Raw genomic sequence first — 22,893 nt, forward strand, 5'->3', positions numbered from 1 at the left:
CCTTGTGTGTGTGTGTAGCAAGCTCAAGAGAGAAAAGATGTGTCACTCACCGCTCTACGCTCGCCTTCGTGGTGGATTCCTCGCCACGATGAAGAAGAAGCTGCAGTCGGACGGGCCACGCTTAACTGCTTTGCCGCCGTCGTGCCGTCGTTGCAATGCTTGATCACACACACTCTCTCTCTCTCACACATACACACACACACACAAGGAGGTGAAGAAGAAGAAGATGGAGCAAGAGCACTCTTCTATTGCACAAATGAGAGAATGAGTGAATTTTAGGTTTAGTTGACTTTTATATGAGCTCGCTCCATTCACACTTGGGCACCCATGCTTAGCCAACTAACCCTTAAATGTTCCAGTTAGAGTGCGCCTCTTATCAGCGATCACTCGTAGGGTGATAGGGTGTCCGTGAGCCGTGAGGGTTAACATGCCCCCCTTCCTGATGTAGATTTCGTCCTCGGAAGCTATTGAGTTGCGGTGCGTTCGTCGAGGTGGAAGAGCATTTGAGATGAATGTCCTTAGCCTTCTTCAGTCACTGCAAAATCAAACAACATTGGCACAGTAATTGCATTCTCATATACAATTAAAAAGCATATGCAGTTTTAGGCAGACAAATTGATTGGTAACAGAATTTTAAACCATTTGTCAGCAATAAACATTAAATTGCGATATAATCAAATGCATAAACAATTGTAAAGGTAAAAAATTGAACAAGTCTGGGGTCGCTAATTCAACGGTCGAAAGGCACTAAAGATCGACTATTAATACCATGGGTAAGCTTCTTAATTTTCTCTGGTCAATTAAGTTGTTTAATCGCGAGAGCCAAGTATTTCATGTTCGAGGGCTGACAAGAGGCTATACCTAGAAGACCTTGTAGTTAAGCTACGATAAAAGAAATTTCTCATGAAATCATCGCCTGGCTGATTACTTTTTCTTTGACCCCCCAAAGTCTTTTCACAGTGATTCACTTTGATGTGTGTGCATATTTTGTATGCCTTGGGTTTTTTGCTTTTCAAGGAAAAACGCCCACACTGGGAACCTCTAGGGCTCTAGTATTATAGGCGATACATGTGAGTGAAGTACCAAATCAGGCTGAGATTTCTCTTCCAGCTTAAGATTTTACATTATGGCACTTTGATTTTTATTTTATTTTGTTAATTTTTTGCATTTTAATTTTGTAACTTTGGGGGGTCATATAACACTGTTACCCTCCCCAGGCTCATAACAATAGTAAACTCCCTTTATAATACTTAAGCTAAAGGTCAATAGGGACTAAGCCCACTAGAAAGCCCTAGTACATTTCACACAATGCTGCCTGGATCGGATTAAGAACCTAAGTAACCATTGATTATTATGAAGGCATTCCCCATGGTATTAAGAGAAGATCTCTAACACCTAGCTTGGTCAAACTAGCTTAGTCAGACTGCTTGATGTTTAAACCTAGACAAGTGATTATGACAAAAAATTACATTGAATTTAATGTTTGGTGTTAAACAAAGGCACTAAATATTATGCTACCTATCACAATCAAAGCAGACAAACATAGATGCAAAAAAGATAAGGGGCAATGCTAATGGACAAGAAACACCTGTTTGTGTTGATGGTTGTGCTTTATTTGAAGAGTGAGTCGAGATAAAGATTCCATGAAGGTCCAAATCCTAACAACAGCAACACGTTCCTGTACACACGAGGAAACACAAAGAATACTTCTAGGAGGCACATCAGTGGGAAAAAGGAACTTTGCTAATCACTCAACTCTAAAATAGAAACACTCCTATCGTACTAATCTTACCTACCCTCCATCACTCGAGTGATGAGGATCAATGGTGTCCTATGACATGGGTTTCTGTTTCAGTGTACCCGATGTGAATGTGTAGGTCTGGGTCAATGTTTTGACTTTTATTGTGCATACTCGTTTGCTAATTGCTCTTGCTCTTTATTATTTTTGTTTTTTGTGAGTATAAGTCTTTATATATACATTCCCTAAGATTGGGAGATTGAGAGGTCAGGGAGGAAGGTTGAGAGGGAAGCAAGTGAATGATGGATGTCAGCAAACACTCCCCCCTTCCTTGGGTAGATCATATCGTTTGAAATGAGCTCGTCACCCTGTGAAACCAATTGTTCCAGTTGGTAATAGGTAAGGATTTTTGCCAGTAGTTTTCTATTACCTTAGGTGCCTTGTCGAGTTGCAAGGGTGGTAAGGTACTCCCCCAGGATCGAACTTGAAGTGGTTCATCAGGTGATTCTTGAACATTGGGAGGTGTGGATTCCTTTGTAGCTTTATGGAGGTCCACTATTGTAGGTGGAGGCTGTGGAGAAGCTTTTACCTCTATGGATGCATTACATGAGGAGCTAGAAGCTTCATGGGACTCCCCCCTTCCTGAGCTATGTGGAACAAATCGTTCTTTCTTTGGTACCCAAACTAGCTCTAGAGCGGGTGTGTAGCATTCAGTGATTTTTTTCTTTCCACGATCTTCAATTCGTTTTGGAGCTACAGGATTGGGCTCACATGGGTCAGGTGACAAGTAAGAACACAATCTACGTTTTGGCACCCAGATTTGATCATTTCCTTCATAGTAGCCTTGGGCTTCCAATAGTCGTTTAGGAATCCAACGCCACGTTTCCTTACTTTTCTTGGAGCGAGTGGTACGCTTCTTACAAGGCTTCTGTTTTTTTAGCACTAGCTATGGTCGCTGAAGAAGCTTTAAGGACCCACTTGTATGTTTTCTTCGTTATATTAGGATGAGTCTTGTCAGAAGCTATATGCATTGCTTGTAGCATATTTAAGGGTACGTGTATTTCATCTCCCTCAGGTGTTACCCAGGTCGTCCCCCTATTTTCCCAAGTGTCTATGGTTGCTGCTAGGTGGACCCAATCCACATTGTCCGACTCAGTCATCCTAGGTAGTACATCCATATAAGGAGAATCTTTCCCAACATCAGTGTCCGCTTTACATGTGTAGCAATATTTCAATGGGGCCGAGTGAACTGTGGTGTCAGATCTATGATCAATTATAAACCTGTTTCCTAGAGGATGTGCTTGACCAGTTACAAGATCTACTTGAATAACAGAATCTTGGAACTGCAAGTAGACATGGTTTTTAGACCAGTCATGCACCATTTTTGCTTCCCTCATGAAACGACGTCCTAAGATCATCTCCAATGCCATAGTGTGCTTGGAGAAATCCATAACAATGAAGGTAACTCTTATTTTATGTCCGAAGACCTTGATCCTAAGCTCTTCTAGCATCCCAATAGGTTTAACAATAGACCCATTGGCCATCTTTACTACTATGGTTGTGATCACAAGGTGAGGTCTTCCCATAGTTTCCCAGCAATTTTTAGTCACAATGCTAACCCCAGCGCCACCATCAAGGATTCCCTTCACAGTTAATCCCTTGGTAGTGATTGGTATGGTTGCATTGGATTCATCTCCCTCAAAGTATTGTCCCAACTTGTTAAGAGATATTTCTACAACAGGGTTCTCATCTAGGTTGGGTTGTGGATCTAAGTGTTCCTTCTCTATTGGCATCTCCCTAGCTCCATCCATCTGTTCAAATTGTGGCCCGACCTTCAGTTCTCCATTGAGGAAAGCTCGAAGAGCTAAGAATAGCTCAGGGTCTCCATATAGTTTAGACATGATGGTGGTTCTAACTTCGGAAGCCATGAAATCCATCAATTTGCCAATATTTAACGGCATCTTTTGGGCTTCAGTCGCTTGACGTGGGGAAGATGGGATCTCCATTTCTTCGATAGGGTCAGGTAGTCTCTCTGTAAACATTATTTCCATCAAGAAGTGAGTATGTCCACTTTTCCATGACTTTAAGTCACTTTCTTCTTGGATGACACTAGGTATGGCTAAGGGTCTATGGACTTTCTGAGGTTGTTGTTGCGTAGGGAACATTGTGTCTGTAATATGGATCTCCCTAGGTGCTGGCTCTAGATCCCTTTGGGTATCTTCTACCAGACTCCTTAATTGCTTGACTCGCCCAATCTCCTCTGTAGGGTTTGGATAAGTTCCTATCTTTTTCTTGGATCCTGGCCATTGTGGCTCATGACGATCTTCCTTGTTAGTTTCTTTCCTAGTGGTCGTTTTGGTCACTATGGTTTCACCTGAATCAGAATCCTCTTCAGCATCGTTCATATATATGGGGTCGTCACCAGTTCCTATGTTGGTCTTTAAACTGGGGTCTGACTTAGCTGATTTTTGTGATCTCTTCCTTCGTGTTTTCTTCTTCTTCTGAGATTGGGCAATCGATGTTGTGTCTCTTTCTTCAAGAATATAAATTTTTTTTTGGAGCATCGATCGTGTGAGTACGTTCACTGGTACCACATGTGTACTTTGTGACGGCTCCTCGGTAACCTCAATCAAGTTTAATGGTGTGATCTTCGACGCATTTGGATTATTTGGACATTGGGGAATGAAATGATCTATGCCACATCGAGTACACATGAGTATTGGCATTGTAGACGTGTTCGCTTGATTGGTTTGGATTAGTGTGGTGTTCTTTTGTAGCCTAATAGGACACTCGGCTACACGATGTGGACCTCCACACTCATAGCAATTAAGAGGTGGTTTGTTGGCATTGTAATTGATATTTTTGCCTCTTCCAGCAAGAGCAGCTACTTGATAGACAGGTTTGACTTGTCCCCAATAGTCCTCCATGTAGTATTGTGGACTTTCTTCAAGCGCATCCATCCCATAGGCAATATTAGGGTCTATATCTTCCTCACAGCCTTCCAAAAAATCAATAGATGACTCACAACCCACTTGATTCACAGAAGTGATTCTCGGATGTGGTGGTTGATGTCCTAACACTGGAGGTGGTAAGGGTGTTGTTTGAACAACATTTTGGGCCCTAGGGACCATGTGTTGTGACGTTTGTTCAAGAGGTGGGTCCGGAATCAATGCAGGCACTCGAGGTGTGTCTGTCCATGCTAAGGTTGGTCTATTGGCCATTGCGCGCTTAAATACTATGCAATCCTTAGCTTGATGACCATACCTCCCACAAGCATTGAAATTCCCATTGAATTTCACTCTAAAAGTAGGGCATTCACTGGTACTATGCGGACCATAGCATACTGAGCACCATTGTTGCTCGCTTCTTGGATAGATATGAGTGTTTTGCGGAGCACATTTGTCTTTAAAACTCTCTTGAATAGCCTTGGTGAGATCTGCTAAAGTCATCTAAGATATCTTTGGCTGCTTAGCAATAGGCTTTAGGGTCATTGGTTGATGCCCTGATACTTGCGAGCTAAAAGATTTAGGCTCAACAGACACTCTTTCTCCTTGAATCATTAAATTATCCTCCAATTGGATCGCATTGGTGGTGACTTCTTCCCAAGTGGTGATACCTCTAATGACTACCCCTATTGAATCTGTCAAGCAATTGATTATTATTGAAGCGCTCATTTGAATTACAACAAGAATTCAAATGCTTCAAGCGACTTATAAAGTCTCTCACCGACTCTCCTTCCTCTCGTTGGGCTTTCTGGAGCTGAGAAGCTACACCCCAAAGCACTCCCTCTCGTATGTATTCTTTCAAAAACAGTCTCCTAAGAGTAGGGTAAATCATTTTTTCTTCCACCCTTAGGGTTCTATACCAATCTCCTACCTTCCCACTTAAGATTAGGCTTAAAGCATTACTCTTTTGCAAGTCATTGTGTTCTCCTAGAGAATCGCATATTTGTTCAAACACTTCGATATGATTTTGCACCTCCCCGTCTCCACTAAATTTTTGTTTGAGCTTGGCTATTTGTACTGCCTTACTTCTAGGATCTCTATCGGGCGTGTTTCGCATATTTTCAGCAATAGATCGACCGATAGCTTGAGCAAATGTTGCCAAGTCACCTAAGTGAGCAGGCACCGTTGGTGAAGGCGCTCCAGAGACTACATGTGGAGTAGGTATTGGCATTGGGCACGACACATAGGAAGCCCTTGGGTTCCACGGTTGGTACGGTGTTGTGCCATGTGGCGGCCCAAAGTTCGTATGTGTGGCCCTAGGGATAGCAGAGGTCGGATGTGACATGCTAAAGCTAGCCGGTATAGTCCCATGGAAATAAGAACTTGGGTGTTGTGGTTGTGGAGCATAGGTAGTTGAAACAATGGGAGGGGTAGGGACTACATGAGTACGTAGACCCATAGGTGCATACGATTGGTACACACTTGTAGGTACTATTGCAGGCATTGAGCTACCATGTAGCGGTGCTTTACTAACAAATGAGGTCCATGGCGTGTTTCTCGGCATGCCCATCATTGGGGTAAGCATGGTAGCCGTGGTGTCATCAAGGGAAAGCTGAGCTAGACTTGGAAAGGTAAAGCTATCACTTGTGGGCTTAGATTGGACTGAGACCCCTGGCGAAACAACATATGGGGGATCCATCAGACTTACTGAGGGGGAGTCTTCATTTGTGATAAGGTTGGTTGTTTAGCCTTCTCTGTATCCAAGAATCTCATGAGACCCATTGAAGGCATGTGGATCCCCTGGTTTTGTCTTTCTAACTCAATAACCCTATGGATGACCGCACAAACTGTTTGTTGTTGATCCTCCACACTAGTAGCACCCGCACCCATTGTGGATTATAGAACATCTAACCAACCCACGTGATAGGTGTGAGCTGTGTATAGGTCGGTCAGAGTTTCTGTTTGTAGTTCGTACTCCCAGTTCTCATTTAAGAACACTCCATCTGGGATTGAGGTGCTAGGGGTGTCCTTTGAGCTAGATGCAATGTTGCTTTCTAGGGGTTGGCCCTTAGCGGTTGCTAAGTCAGGAGCACTCGATTGCTCTCTTAGCAAGGATATTGACATAGGGGCTTTTGATTTTAACTCTCTTCGTTGCTCTGCCTTGCGTAAGCTCTCAATTTCCTTTTCCCTAGCCGCGATGATATATCGCTCAACCTCTTGCACTTCGGCAAGGCTTCTACCATCAGGTAGTATAACCTCGGAGGGAAATAACTCTGAAGAGTCAGGAGATGCATCGAATGGAGTATTCACATGCACACTCTCTAAAGGCATAGGGTCTATGTTGGTCATGAATGGAGAATTTACTTCCCCACCCCCCTCATTTACATCATTAGCTCCATGTTCGGAGCGAGTGGCTCTACTAAATGTTTCCTTCAAGCGGCTAAGCACGCTGGGCCCGGACCGTGGGCCCATGGCATGCATGTCTTGTCTTGAGCTATTGGGATTAGGCATTGGGAAACCCTCCATGACGTCGTAGTCAGAGGAAGAGTCACTAGCCGCTATGTTCGGGTCTTGGTTTGTACTACCTTGGGTCCCTGTCGAGGGCCCGGAACCTAAGGTAGGTGGATATTGAGAACTCACGTAAGTCAAAATTCTCTCTAGTTGCTCCGTCTCTAGCACACGACCAGAGCGCAGATGCATGTGCCTTTGGCACCCTACAAGCGTCGGCCAATAACCTCGAAGGTTAACCGCTTACTTTTTTAAGCGTCCATTTTCACTCGTGTTTTTTTACGTTTTTAATGTTTTCACCTACGACGGACGTCGTATTATTTATTTGGTAGAGTCAGGTACCGGGCTTGTCGGTCCAATAGAAAAAGGGTAGAGTGATCGCCGATGAGAGGTGCACTCTAACTAGAACATTCAAGGGTTAGTTGGCTAAGAATGGGCGCTCAAGTGTGAATGGGGCGAGCTCATATAAAAGTCAACTAAACCTAAAATTCATTCATTCTTTCATTTGTGCAATAGAAGAGTGCTCTTGCTCCATCTCCATCTCCATCTTCTTCTTCTTCACCTCCTTGTGTGTGTGTATGTGTATGTGTGTGTGTGTGTGTGTGTGTGTGTGTGTGTGTGAGAGAGAGAGAGAGAGAGAGAGAGAGAGAGAGAGAGAGGGTGATCGAGAATTACGACGACGGCACGGCGGCGGCGAAGCGGTTGAGCGCGGCACGGCGGCTCCTTCTTCTTCGCGGTGAGGAATCCTCCATGACAGAAAGCGTAGAGCGGTGAGTGACACACCAACGCTATCTTTGAGCTTACTAGTTTAGGCTTGTTGTATGCTTGGAGCCATTTGTGGCTCGCACACGGTGTATCGGCAAGTTCCTTGCATTGACACGTGCGACATACGCGCACAGAAAGGTACTGTGTTTTCTGTTCATAAGGTGTTAGAATTAAGGTAGTAGAGCTATAATGTTAGTTCTGTAAGGTATAGTAAGTAGATCTGTTAGCTAATGAGTTGCTGTAGTACTGTGTTAGTGTGTAACAATAGCCGTGTTAGTTGTAAGTAGGTAGGTTAGGTGTGTGTGTGCTCGAGCGCGCAGCGTGGCTGCGGCGACCTTATCCCCAAAAAAAAAGGTAGGACCGGGATCGAGAATATTCCCCAGGCCCAAGCCGAAGCCCACGCTCAGGCTCAGGCCTCAGTCACCCTTTAAAATTAGTTATTTTAGCCTCACGCCGCAGTAAAAATCGACCCTTTTGAGGACCATCGGAGCTTCGGGTAACCGAATACTGTGCTGTAAAGCACACCACGACCCCCTAAGCGATACGCTCATTTTGAGCTATCACACGCTCTAATCCAAAAATCGATCATTAAAAAACATCAAAAAACGAGTGAAAACGGGGTGCAAAACGCCTAAAAAATTAAGCGGTTAACCTTCGAGGTTATTCGCCAATGCTTGTAGGGTGCCAAAGACACATGCATCTACGCTCTGGGCGTGTGCTAGAGACCGAGAAAATAGCGAGCATTTTGACTTACGCGAGTTCTCAATACCCGCCTACTTTAGGTTCTTGGCCCTCAGCGGGAACCCAAGGTAGTACCACTCAGGACCCACATATTGCGTCCAATGACTCTTCCTCTGACTACGATGTCATGGAGGGTTACCCAATGCCTAATCCTAAAAAGTCAAGCCAAGACATGCATGCCATGGGCCCACGGTCTGGGCCGAGCGTGCTTAGCCGCTTGAAGGAAACCTTTAGTAGAGCCACTCGCTCCGAACATGGAGCTAACGATGTAAATGAGGGGGGTGGGGAAGTAAATTCGTCATTCATGACCAACGTATTGGGATGCTAGAAGATCTCAAGATCAAGGTCTTTGGACATAAAATAAGAATTACCTTCATTGTTATGGATTTCTCCAAGCACACTATGGCATCTGAGATGATCTTAGGACGTCCTTTTATGAGGGAAGCAAAAATGGTGCATGACTGATCTAAAAACCATGTCTACTTGTAGTTCCAAGATTCTTTCATTCGTGTGGATCTTGTAACTGGCCGAGCATATCCTCTAGGAAACAGGTTTATAATTGATCATAGATATGACACCACAGTTCACTCGGCCCCATTGCAGTATTGTTACACGTGTAAAGTGGACACTGATGTTGGGGAAGATTCTCCTTATATGGATGTACTACCTAGGATGATTGAGTCGGACAATGTGGATTGGGTCGACCTAGCAGCAAACCATAGACACTTGGGGAAACAGGGGGATGACCTGGGTAACACCTGAGGGGATGAAATGCCACCACTCGTACCCTTAAATATGCTAGAAGCTATGCATATAGCTTCTGATGACCTACAAGATGAAGGTTTGACTGACATTGGAACCAGTAGCGTCTCACAAGACTATAGCCCACACGATTTGGGGTCAGAATCATGAATTGAAATTGACTATAAGGACGAAGAATCTGAGTTAAATCTTAGTGAAAATGTAGGGACAAACCATTCAGGGCCCAGTGGTACCCCTAGATGACAATTTATCCAAGGGAGCATAAGACACAAGTAGTGATTCATCTAGTGACTCTTCACTAGAGATCAGCCGTAATAAAAAATTAGACAAGAAAAGTAAGAGATATAAGAGGTGACGATATCGAGAAAATGTACGTGCTAGAATAAATGAAAAGAAATCTACCGCAGAGGCTAACCTTGGAGATACGCATGCATTTTACGTTGAAGCCGACGAGGATTGGTTGGACTCTAACACACCTCTACGATACCCTATTGAGCTAAATAGTGCCTATGGAAAAGTGCTATATAACACCTTATTGGACACGGGTGCTAAGTATAATCTACTATCATATGGGGTGTGGTGTTAGTTAGGAAAGCCACCTCTATCTGAAAGTATTATCCAAGTCAAGGGTGTCAACAAGAAAAAAACTGCGGTTTTTGGAATGTGGCACACTTGGTCAGTTATGACAATGGAGTTGTAGCTCAAGACTTTTTGGTCATGCCTGCTGGAACTATGGAGGACAATATAAACCTAGGACGCACGTGGATGATAGCCACCAAATGCACTATTGATTGGGGGACTAGGGGTGTCACAATGCAAATACCAACTCTTAGCCCTGCCACTCAAGCCATAGTCCCTGAGATATTGCCTCTTAAGGCAATAAAACCCAAAACATTGCATGTCCAAGAGGTTGAACCATATGTCCCCATAGCCCAACTCTCTAGAGCTTTAACTGATGTAGTTGAAATAAAGCTTGAGACACACAAGACCCATCCAAATATAACAAAGAAAACATACTAGTGGGTCCCTAAAGCTTCTTTAGTGGCCATAGCTAGTGCTAAAAGACAGGAGCCTTGTAAGAGACGTCCCCCTGTTGCGTTGGATTCCTAAAAAACTATTGGAAGCCCAAGGCTACTATGAAGGAAATGATCAAATCTGTGTGCCAAAACGTAAATTGTGCTCTTACTTGTCATCTGGCTCATGTGAGCCCAATCGTGTGGCTCCAAAACGAATTGAAGATTGCGGAAAGAAAAAAATCACGGAATGCTACACACCCGATCTAGAGCTAGTTTGGGTACCAAAGAAAGAATGATTTGTTCCACGTAGCTCAGGAACAGGGAAGTCAAATGAAGCTTCTTGCTCTTCATGTAGTTCCTATACGGAAATAGAAGCTTTGACACAACCTCCACCTACCATTATACATATCCATACAAACAAGGAAGAGTTTGCACCTCCCGTTGTAAGTTCACCACCTATAACAAAGTTGCAAATAAAATATTTGGAGAGTACCTTACCACCCTTTGCAACTAGATGAAACACATAGGGCGGTCGAAAAGTATTGGTTAAATCCTTCACCTATAACAACTTGGAACAATTGGTTTCAAAAGGTGATGAAATCATTCCAAAAGGTATGATATACTCAAGGAAGGGGGGAGTGTTTGCTGACTCCATCATTCACTTGCTTCCCTCTCAACCTTCCTCCCTGACCTCTCAATCTCCAATCCTAGGGAATATATATATATATAAAGCCCTATACTGTAAGACCTAGGTAGGAGAGTAAGACGCAGGATCCTCCTCCCTACCGCCCTTTATATAGGCCTAGCTCCTAGCTCTTTCCCTAAGTGGATCCCCAGTCCAGTCCAGGCCCTTGGCCTAGGTCCCTGACCCCCTAGGTTGGGCCTTGCCCCGTAGGACCCTTCTCCTAACATTACTCCCCCCTTAAGGAAGTGTTTTTGTCCTCGAAAACTAGAGTGAAAAGAATAAGTTTTCACAAAAGTTGTAAAGCAATAGACTTGACTGTAGACTAGTCAAACTATCTTAAAACCGTACCATAAGAATCGTATCAAGAGTTGGAATGTGCATATGCTATTTAGCATATCCTAAATGTATGCTCTTAGCACCTCTGAATGGTGTTTCCACCTATATTTTATGCTCGTAGGAAGTTTATGCTCTTAGCATGTCTATTGTCCTTTCTTAAGTTGCGGAATATAAACCTTTGTTTATAACATGCTCATAACTTCAGTTACAGGAATGATTGATGATTTACTCCTTCCATTCGAAAGAGAGGTTTCATCCTTGAACCAACGGGAGATGTAGTCTCATGCCGCCTTAGACAAAAGAGTGTTAAACAATAGGGCCCATAACACCTAGTGTGAATGCAATAACAAACTTTTATCCTAGCCTGTAGAATACAAGAATGCATGAATCATCATAGATGAATAGCATTCATTTATTTAGGTTACACACAAAAGACACATGTTTCAGTCTAAGTGTGTAACTTTTTTCAGTTTCCTTGAAAGTGACTTGTTGACGTAACTCATCGGCCAAGTTTAAGTCCTTGACTTGTTCTCAAATTTCATCACTAAATAACCATAACTAATGTTCAAAGTTGAGGACCTGACTTATACATGAAGAGACTAAACCTAGTCGCAAACATGCTTTAACTGATAGTAAGTGAACTCCAAATAGAGCAATAAATTCTTATTAATTGGATATGCTTGGTGCTAATGTACGCACTTTGCATATCCTTTAGCCCAAGATTACACTTTGTAATCTGCCTATCCCCTTGGATAACTGACAGCACTGAGGTGTGTTTCCTTACGATTTACAGACAATCATCCCACATGACTGGTAAATAGGAATCACAATATCGTGTAACATTGTTGAGGAGTCAACAATGTCCGGAATAATCGTCTTGGTTAACCTGAAAAATCCACAATCTCTCAAACCGAGCCATGACCTCTTTTGGTGATTAGTAGACCGAAAAGTAATCTCCTAGAGATACTGCACATAGAGTGCAAAAATGCTTCATAAGCAACAACTTGAGGAATATGCATGCCGTTCTGAATCAGCTTTTGCTAAACACTAGGCCCATAACACCTAGTGTGCATGCATTTAGCAAAAAACAGATCCGAACCTGTATATCCATGGTGATCCTTTCCTTCAACTTTTGGCAAATGTGATGCACCTAGCACACATTAAAGAGGATTGTAAATAGTTCTGAAAAGAAAGTAAATGCTTTCAGTTGCAATCTTTTGCCAGCCTTGCTGAAACGTCTGAACCATAATAGAAGGTGAAAGAGTGATCACTTCTAAGTACAAACAATGAAACTTTTTCATTAACAGCTCATAGCCTTTCTATATATAAAACAACCATCTGTAATGTTGTTTAGCAGCACTTGTACCTTAACAAGCCATTCTAAGTATCCGACAATTTCTGGCCACCGAAATTGCTCCTGATACGTCGTGCTGAAAATGGTCTAGAAAACAGATGTGACCAGCACCTAGGGACTTTGTCGTGACACATATTTGAAATAGTGGGCGCCAGTGTCAATCCCAGAGACTCATATTTGCCACATGTGGAATATGTCTCAACTAAGGATGTCTGAAAAAAGAACATCCTACAAGTACAAGATGTACTTGTGTGTGTGGAGGTAACTCTAAACACTCTATGACAAGAGTGAGAGGGACCCTTATTCATTGCTCCACACTGGCTAAACCGAACTCCTTGAGTTCCTAGACCATGTTGTATCCCATGTGACAACATGTGCCAAATTGAACCCTACAAGTAGGCTCGTAACAACATAAGGCAAAAAGATAGATTGGACACGTGGCCCAAAATACTTTGTGCCGATATGCCCTTGGCATGGCTCTGTAACATTCAAGCGTACTTATACATCTTGAAAAACCAAGCAAAACATACTAAAAATGGAATAACACCAAATCAATAGATGCGTACCTGAAGATTTGAACGTAATGTTTACTTACCCGTATTCAAATGGAGAGGAGCACGTCCCCTACTTGAAAAAACAAACAACATTGCACTGAGAACCATGGGTGTTGCCTTTGCAATCCAAGCCCTTGGATTAGAATCTACGTAGTCAAACCCCTTGGTAAGACTCCTTGTAGAAACTGCTCAACTAGCAGATAACGGTAACCAACATAGTCAACCGTGTACGGAATGATTGAAGTCAACGTGAAAAGTGTGTTTGTACGCTACCGCGTGGTAGATTGCGGAATTCTTTCCTTGAAAGTATAATTGGGAGAGATCAACTGTGATTCTCAATGCAGATCAAACGGTGATCCTTAATGCCTATGGGGTGTTGTAGCAATCACCCACCGGGTCTTACCCCAAAACAGTATGTTCATAGGCACTCCGTAGTGCTATAGAGAGAGCAGGAGACTCACACAAGTGGACTGTCGAGCTCTTATGGACAACCATGCTATCACAACTGATTTCTGCATCTATACTTTCTTGTGAGTTGAAGATTATAAAAAATGCAACTTGAGTGTCACACTGAAAACGTGTAGTGCAAAGATGACACCCTAAACATCCGTAATGACAAGACTCTTGCTTGTCCATTAACGTTGATGTGTACTTCCTTGGGTAGATCTTGAAAACAATCACCCAAACAATGCCAATAGTTGGGTCTTACCCTTGGCCTGACAATGGCTCTTAGCCTGTTTGGATCATAGCCCTTATTCCAAATAGTGTGCGATCGACGAACCGATGAAGACTAATTTGAGTAGCATCTTAGCCATGTGGTAGCTGTGAGTTATAGCACCTCGGCGCAAGCTGACTCACGAGAAAAACATGTATTAAAAGCTTCTTAGAATATTTTCAGTTTTTCCTTAGAGACAGAGATAGAGAACGAAAAGAAGAGCATGTTGGCTAAGGAACTTTCCTTAAGTTTTCAGAGTGTGTGCCCAAGCTATGTGTTCTTACGCATCTTATGCCTGACTTGTAGCTTATCATATAAGCATTCCCCAGTTTTTCGGCATGACTGTCTCATCGAGAGAGGTAACAGAAAAACACAAATTGCAGTCCGATCCACCGGCCTTGCCGGGGTCGTGATTGTCCTTGACAGAGTTGCAAGTGTGATAGCGGAAGTGTAATGCATGAAGCGGAAGAATTGAATCCATCGCCCTAGCATGCCTTGCATGCAGAATTGTAAGCCCTTGTGGAGAGTGATGGCCTCCAGTGTGAGAACCAAAACGATAAGTGTCTTGCACAGTGTAGACTGGTAGGGATTCTTAAGTGCCTCGCACAGTTTGAGACTGGTAGGGATGCAGAGAGTTGTGATTCCCTATTTTGCCAGTTCCCTGAATCCTTGTTTCATATAAAATTTCCAGAGCACTTTGCTTTGCACCACGACAGTAATTGCCAAGTAAAGTGTAAACAGGAAAAAACTTAAACTTGGCTAACCTGGTCATTGCTGTAACCAATTGTCATGAAATTTGGAAGGGAAAAATCGTTCCAAAATGGCTTATAGCCATATCTGCACAGATGCCATCGTATATCCTATACACCTGTCTGGTACATAATGAAATAACCTGCAAACATATTGCCAATTTCCATGCTAATTTTGTATGCGCATAGCATAGGCCGATCATGGAAGTCTTTGCTTTGCATGATACATTTCAGTAGACCCACTTTGGATGCCACCATGACTCAGAGCTATAGATACTCTTGAGTCAAATCTTTGCACAAAATGTCACAAGCCATGCTTGTGTTTGGAGTGTTAAACGTGCAATCATGCATAAGAATCGTCCAAGACATGCCGTTCATGCTTGCTTGTGTCACAAAACGCTGGCGCGACCAAGTACCTTGTGCTTTCCGTCTCAGTAATCCTGTGAATCGACATGCTATGTTGCCAATATCTTGCATGTGGCATGACCAATATCTTGCATGTGGCATGACCATGCATGCCCAACGTTTTGCAGCGCTAGCAATTGCTTGCACTTGTGTCCAACGCGAAGTCTAAACAGGATTGACAAAAAAGTGTGTGTACCGTTCCTCAACCCCTTGGTCGATGCTCATAGTTCAATGCAAGCCTTGCTTGTCGTAAATGTTGTACAAACGAAAAAATAACAATGCATCTGTGCATGTGGAACCCCAAATTTGCCAATTTGTGCAAAGTCAAGCCGTGCTTGACTAGTCGTTGCAAACACTTAAATTGCACAATTAGATAAGAACTGGTATGGCAGTACACGCCTTCTACATGCTATAGAGAACACACACATGCTTAACAAGAAGGAAACTTCATACCTCATGAAGTACGTCTGTCGAATGCGCTGCTTCTAATTTGCATGTATTACTGACACCTTTTCTATTGCAATTCTTTGGAGTCAGAGCAAAGGGCCATGGCCGTCGAGAAGGTGTTAAACCCATATTGACTGGTATGCAAATCACGTATCATAGATTGGCAAACCAATTCATGATGAGTAATTGCTTGAACGGCCGTGAATTACATGCAGGGTACCGCAGCAGATATCCAGATATCTGTGACGAATTTTCATCCCCTCCGCAGCACGAATCCGCCGGGCCTGACCACGCTCGTTTTCGACCTATTCAACAGTGGGTCACCCCCTCCTAAGAGGTTCTGCACACGCATGGTGTCTCGGGCCCGGCCTCTTGCTTAGCCGCCGTGCACACCATGGCCTGCATGAGCATGCATGTTCTGCTCGTCAAAACGAGAGAGCGAGAGAGAGGAAGAGAGAGAGCGAGAGAGAGAGAGAGGACATGCAATCCTACAATCGCAGCAAATCAACCCTTCTCCATAGCTTTCCTCTACCCTGGCTCTGATACCAATGTAAGACCTAGGAGACTAAGACGTAGGATCCTCCTCCCTAGCGCCCTTTATATAGGCCTAGATCCTAGCTCTTGCCCTAAGCGGATTCCCAGTCCAAACTGGTCCAGTCCAGGCCCTTGGCCTAGTTCCCTGACCCCCTAGGTTGGGCCTTGCCCCGTATGAAAGGGCAAGGGAACTGACATGCTCATCACCACCCAGCCATGCTATTTATAGACTCCTAGCCTCTAAAGATAGCGCATCTTGACCGCATGTTCGTCCTGGCCCTTGGCCCTGCCCTTGGCCTGCCATTACTCCCTCCTTGGAGAAGCGTTTTCGTCCTCGAAAACACAAGTGGTAGTATCTTCGTAAGAACACTGATGTTTTACTTATTGGCATCCTCTACACGGGCCAATTGTCCATATGACCGATACCTGGTGCAGTGAGGAGGTTCAATGAAACCAAGAGCAACATCTTGATTTTCAACATTGTTGTCCTTTTGCAACCACCCGTATCTAAATGGTAACTCATGATAACTCATGTGAGTATCTTGAAAAGCTCATAGCTACTGAAAGATAGAATAGGGAGTGTCCTCATGTTAGACTTCTGAACATTTTTGAACACACAGAACCACATGTTCACCCCTAACAAAGGTTACATGCCAACATACTCTGTTAGCACACCTACTAATTCCTTAACTTATGAAACTATTGGTATCCAACCCCACCACAACAGGTGTTCAAAGTTGAAAACCTAACCTAAGCAAATTCTAGAATAAGGAGAGAATCACCTATTCAGAATGCATTGTGCTAACGTATGCTCTTAGCAGATCCTTTATCACGGTTTACCAACGTATGCGCTTAGCATATCCTTTAGTACTAAATAGAATACTTGTAAGATGCCCATCCAACATGGGATGAATAACAACAGTAAGAGTGAGGTACTTTCCCCAACCACTTACAGACAGTCTTCCACGACTGACGACAAACTATGACTCAACCATTGAGTATCCAGCCATATACTCGATATGGAATGGAGACAACCAACTAGGTTGAAGGTAGATTGGAGGTTCCAGCAACCAATCACTAACATCCATACTCAGCCATCACCTTGTATGGCAGGGTGTAAACTTATACTAAATCTGCAAGAGAGATTGCACTAGCAGTGCAAAAGGGTGCAGAAAGAATAAAGTCCATGGATTTGCATGCCGCTCCAAATAAATTTGTGTTAAACACTAGGGCCCATAACACCTAGTGTGCATGCATTTAACACAAACATATCCAAACCGCAATTCCATGACGAGACTTTCCACGATACTTACGTGAAAATCTTGCAACAAAGTTGGACCCTAATAGAATGTGACAACACGGTCACACCTAGGAACCAACCATGAGACCTTCTCATGAACGTAGCATACTTTGCAGCAAAAGTTGGACCATAATAGAATGTGACAACCCGGTCACACCTAGGAACCAACCATGAGACATTCTCATGAACGTAGCATACTTTGCTATATGTAGAAACGACCCTCCGTTAAGGTGGTTTCACATCACTTGTAATCACAACAAGTCTGTACTTAGTACCCACCAATTTTTGGCCACTGAAATTGTTCCTGATATTGTGTGCGTCAATTGGTCTAATGAACGGATGCGACCAGCACCTAGGGACTTCGTCGCGACACATCATTTTGAATTGGGCGCTAATGTCAGTCCCAGAGACTCATATTCTCCACATGTGGAATATGTCTCAAGTAAGGATGCCAGGAAAAGTGACATCCATCAAGTACGAGCTGTACTTGTGTGTGGAGGTAACTACAAACACTCTGCGACGCGAGTGAGAGGGACCCTCATTATCATGCTCCACACTGGCTAAACCAAACTCCTTGAGTTCCTAGACCATGTTGTATCCCATGTGACAACATGTGCCAAATCGAACCCTACAAGTAGGTTCGTAATAGCATAAGGCAAAAAGGTAGATTGGACACTTGGCCCAAAATACTTTGTGCCGACATGTCCTTGGCATGGCTCTATAACATTCAAGCGTACTTATACGTCTTGAAAAAAAAAACAAGCAAAGCATACAAAAAATGGAATAACACCAAATTAATAGATGCGTACCTGGATGTTTGAACGTAATGTTCACTTACCAGTATTCAAACGGAGAGGAGCACATCTCCTATCTGAAAAACAAACAGCATTGCACTAGGAACCGTGGGTGTTGCCTTCGCAATCCAACCCCTTTGGTTAAAATCTACGTAGTCAAACCCCTTGGTAAGACCCTTTGTAGAAACTGCTCAACTAGCAGGTAACGGCAACCAACATAGTTAACTGTGCACATAATGATTGGAATCAACTTGAAAAGTTGAGTTTGTCCGCTACCGCGTGGTAGATTGCAGAATTCTTTCCTTGAAAGTCTAACTGAGAGAGATCAAACTGTGATCCTCAATGCAGATCAACTGTGATTCTCAATGCAGATCAACTATGATCCTCAATGCCTATGGGGTGATGTAGCAGTCACCTGTCGGGTCGTACCCCAAAACAATATGTCCATAGACACTCTGTAGTGCTATAGAGAGAGCAGGAAATCCACACAAGTGAACTGCCTAGCTCGTGTGGACAGCCATGCTGTCACCACTGATTGCTGCATCTATACTTCCTTATAGAGATCAACTGCTGTGAGTTGAAGATTATCAAAAACTCAGCTTGAGTGTCGCAGTGAAAACATGTAGTGTAAAAATGACACCCTAAACATCCGTAATGACAAGACTCTTGCTTGTGCATTAACGTCGATGTATACTTCCCAGGGTAGATCTGTTCAATCTTGAAAACAATCACCCCAAAGAATGCCAATTGGCCTGACAATGGCTCTTAGCCGGTGTGGCTCATAGCCCTTATGCAAATTAATGTTCAATGGATGAACTGATGAAGACTAATTTGAGTAGCATCTTAGCCACATGCTAGCTGAGAGTTAGAGCACCTTGGCTCAGGCCGACTCACGGGCAAAACCCGTATAAAAAGCTTCTTAGAAGATTTTTCATTTTTCCCTTAAAGAGAGGGAGAGAGAGAAGAAGAACATGCTGGGCTGAGGAATTTTTCTTAAATTTCTAGAGTGTGTGCCCAATTTGTGTGCTTTTACACATTTGATGCCTGACTTGTAGCTAATCCTATAAGCATTCCATAGTTTTCAAGCGTGACTCTCTCATTGAGATAGGTAACATAAAAACACAACCACATTTTGACCTACCTGCCTTGCAGGGTCGTGATTGTATGAAAATGACTTAGCCTTGGCACTTTGCCTGTGAAATAAGTGTTGTTGTAGGTTGACAGCAACCCAAACTGGTAGGGATTGTGTGAGCGAATATTCCTTAATTTGCTAGTTTCCCAAACTTGTGTGCCAATGCCCTTGACTCCAAGTCATTGGGCAGTACCTTGACACAAGGGAGAAGCCTTGCTTCATGTAAAATTGCCAAAGCACTTTGCTTTGCACAATGATAGTCATCGCCAAACAAAGTGTAAACATGGATATACGCCCTCTTGTAGCATATACATCCGTCGTATACGAAATGGAATAATCTGTAAACAGCTTGTTAAAGCCTTCCCAAGTTTGTATGCTCATAGCATATGCCAAACGTGGTGAGTCACTATGCAAGATGCATAAATAGAAGCCTTGCTTCACCCTAATTGGGTAGTGCTAATAGCCAACTGTTGTGGCTGCCAATAACATGACAAAAATAATCGACCTTGTCGAGCAATTTCAAGTGAAATTAACCAGTACTGTGTGGCAAGCATCCTATGTCGGCTTGTAGAAACAGTGACAAGGAGTCGGCCATGCCGAGCAACTTGCTGCCTGTCTCCTTGAGATACGGAAAAATTGGCCCTTGGCCTTGCCTTTAAAGCAAAATGTAACCTGTGATGAGCGTGCTCTATCAAGGTACTTAGGAGAAGCCATGCTTCATATAACTATTTCTGGCCTCATTGCCAACAAATGCTATTAGCAACAGAGTCATAGCAAAGAGAGACGACCTTGTCGATCATGCATGAAAAATTGACCGTGTCGAATTGTAAATGTAGTGGAAAATCAGTAGAACACGTGCAAATTATGCATCGCGTACCTGCTTGGCTCTATGAATGATAGCCGTGATCATCCATTCCATTGGATACTAGAGTTATCAAGCACATGCTCAATAAATACTCTACTTCATGTTGTCAAGGGCCTTGCCCAATTCGCAACCAATTTGCTATGCATTTGCATCAAATTGAACCGCTGACGAATTGTGCTTCAATTTAAGGCGGTATAGACTCAAGCCCTGCGTGAGGCTAATTGGCATTGTTCCTATGCCAACAATGTATGCCAGTAACACTATATTAGATGCATACATTCAACAAATACTCATCATTTTCAAAGTCAAGACAAGCCGTGCTTGTCTGCAATCATCAAAAGTTTAATGCGGCATGGCTCGACAAACCATGCCGAGAACCGGAATTGGCTAGTTCAAATAGCAGCCTTGTTGTAAAAACCTTCAAGCCATGCTTGAAAATCCAATACACCCCTTGGCCGGTAATCACTGCATAAATTGTCATTCGCAAACCCAACAAAGTGCAAATGATTACATAACCAAATCAAAAAATTACTGCATACCTCATCAATTACTCGAATCGACATGCCAGGTTGTCGATATCATGTGTGTCAACTGTTGTGTAGAGCGCTTCCCGAAATCGAGGAGCTTCCTTGGCACATAAATTGTTACTCACGTGACTCGACGTGCTGACGATCGATCTCGTGCATGATGCATGAGCATGCATGCCAAGTATTTCGGATCCTGGTAGATTTGCCCTGCTGAATCTCAAGCTGTGCTTGAGTACATATGATCTTCTTGTAGTTTTGGGAAAATCTTAATGTCAAGAACTCTCCATATCAACTGCTATGGCCGTGCCAATCAGGTCGACAAGTGAGCATCCCTCATTGCTCGGGTGCGTCATACGCTATCTGGCGAAGCCGTGGCGAGGGTGTGCATACCCTCTTAGGGTTTTTTCAGGAGTGGCCACCCCCTAAACCGTGGGCGGCCACTTAAGTGAGAAGCAAAAAAAAAAAAAAAAAAAGAATTCCTCTGCACAGCGATGGCGGGCTGGAATTTGCGCCGAGAAAGAGGACGACACCCTGACTAACAGGTTGTGCCATCATCCGCGTTGCAGGGTCGAGAATTGGTGAACTTGGCCTTGCGATCCCAACGAGCCGAAGCCCATGCTGTTTCGTGGTGGTCGACCTTCGACCCTTCCCGCTCCAAGAGCCCTTGCACACCATCGTTCCTCTCCCCGGTTCTCTGTACAAGGGCGCTTACCCGCGGCAAAGCTTCGCATGCATGCAACCTTGCATGAGTTTCACAGATTGCTCCTCCATCACTTGCAAGGGAAGTTCATGGCAGCACATATCCCTGAATTCCCATGAACGGAAAGGGAGAGAGAGAGAGTGAGAACGAGAGGGAACGAGAGCCATGCTTCTTTCCCTCCTCCATGCCTCCTCCTCCCCCAAGCTCTGATACCAGTGAAAGGGCAAGGGAACTGACATGCTCATCACCACCCAGTCATGCTATTTATAGACTCCTAGCCTCTAAAGATAGCGCCCCTTGACCGCATGTCCGTCCTGGCCCTTGGCCCTGCCCTTGGCCTGACACCGTAGGACCCTTGTCCTGACATATACTCACAAAAACAAGATAAAAAAGTAAAAGAGCAAGAGCCACCAAACAATAATGTGGAAATTTACAAGTTCTATACATAACACAAAATCATAAAAACACATTATTCACAAGAACACGACCCTTGTAATATTTGCACTCTAACCATCATCTATCTATGTGTACAGATATGGCTAGTATGCTAGAGTCATCCACTCCTGCCTTGGGTGAGAGGTACCCTCGTTACTTTTCACAAGTGTTTCACATGGTCTTTCTGGTGCTTGCCTGTGAATGGGATTTGGTAGCTACGCTAGCATGTGAGAGGAATTTTGAGGAGTTAGAATGGTTGATACGTCTCTTGACCACGACTGATCCATACTTAGTAACGAGTGTCTCTCCCATTGCACAAGCCTACCCTTTTGACCAAGATGACTATAGGCATCTAGTGACCTTCTTAATAAACATTGGTGCCTCCGATGATGAAGAAGATTTACATGATTACACAGATGGCACATATGGTCTCATTGATGATGACTGTTTTTCTCGATGACAGGAGGATAGGGGTTTAGCCTTAGGGTCCCCCCCCAATATCTATAATATCCTATTCCCTTGACTCTCTAGGGGGAGTGAAAATAATTAGGTTAGGGTTCCTTATGTTCTTTAATTGTGTTCAATAAGTGTTGGTACCTTTTCCCATTGATGTGCCTCTGGAAGGTGGATGTTTAGTTATTGTGCAATTTGTGACTACATAAGGATGCCTTCAAAGGACAACGACAATGGATGTTTACATGTTACAACGGATGTTCTCCACTATACCAGGTGTACTACTTCCTTTTATCTATGCTTTCCATAGTTACATGTTTGCATCTTGTCATTTAAGTTTCTAACAATGCATAAAATTTATGAAGTTGTGACATTGCCAATTTAGATGCTATAATTTTTTCAAACTTCTAGTACCTTGTTCTTCTCTTTGAGT

Source organism: Adiantum capillus-veneris, chromosome 29 (genome assembly GCF_014529385.1).
Source record: "Adiantum capillus-veneris isolate H3 chromosome 29, ASM1452938v2, whole genome shotgun sequence".
Lineage (NCBI taxonomy): Eukaryota > Viridiplantae > Streptophyta > Polypodiopsida > Polypodiales > Pteridaceae > Adiantum > Adiantum capillus-veneris.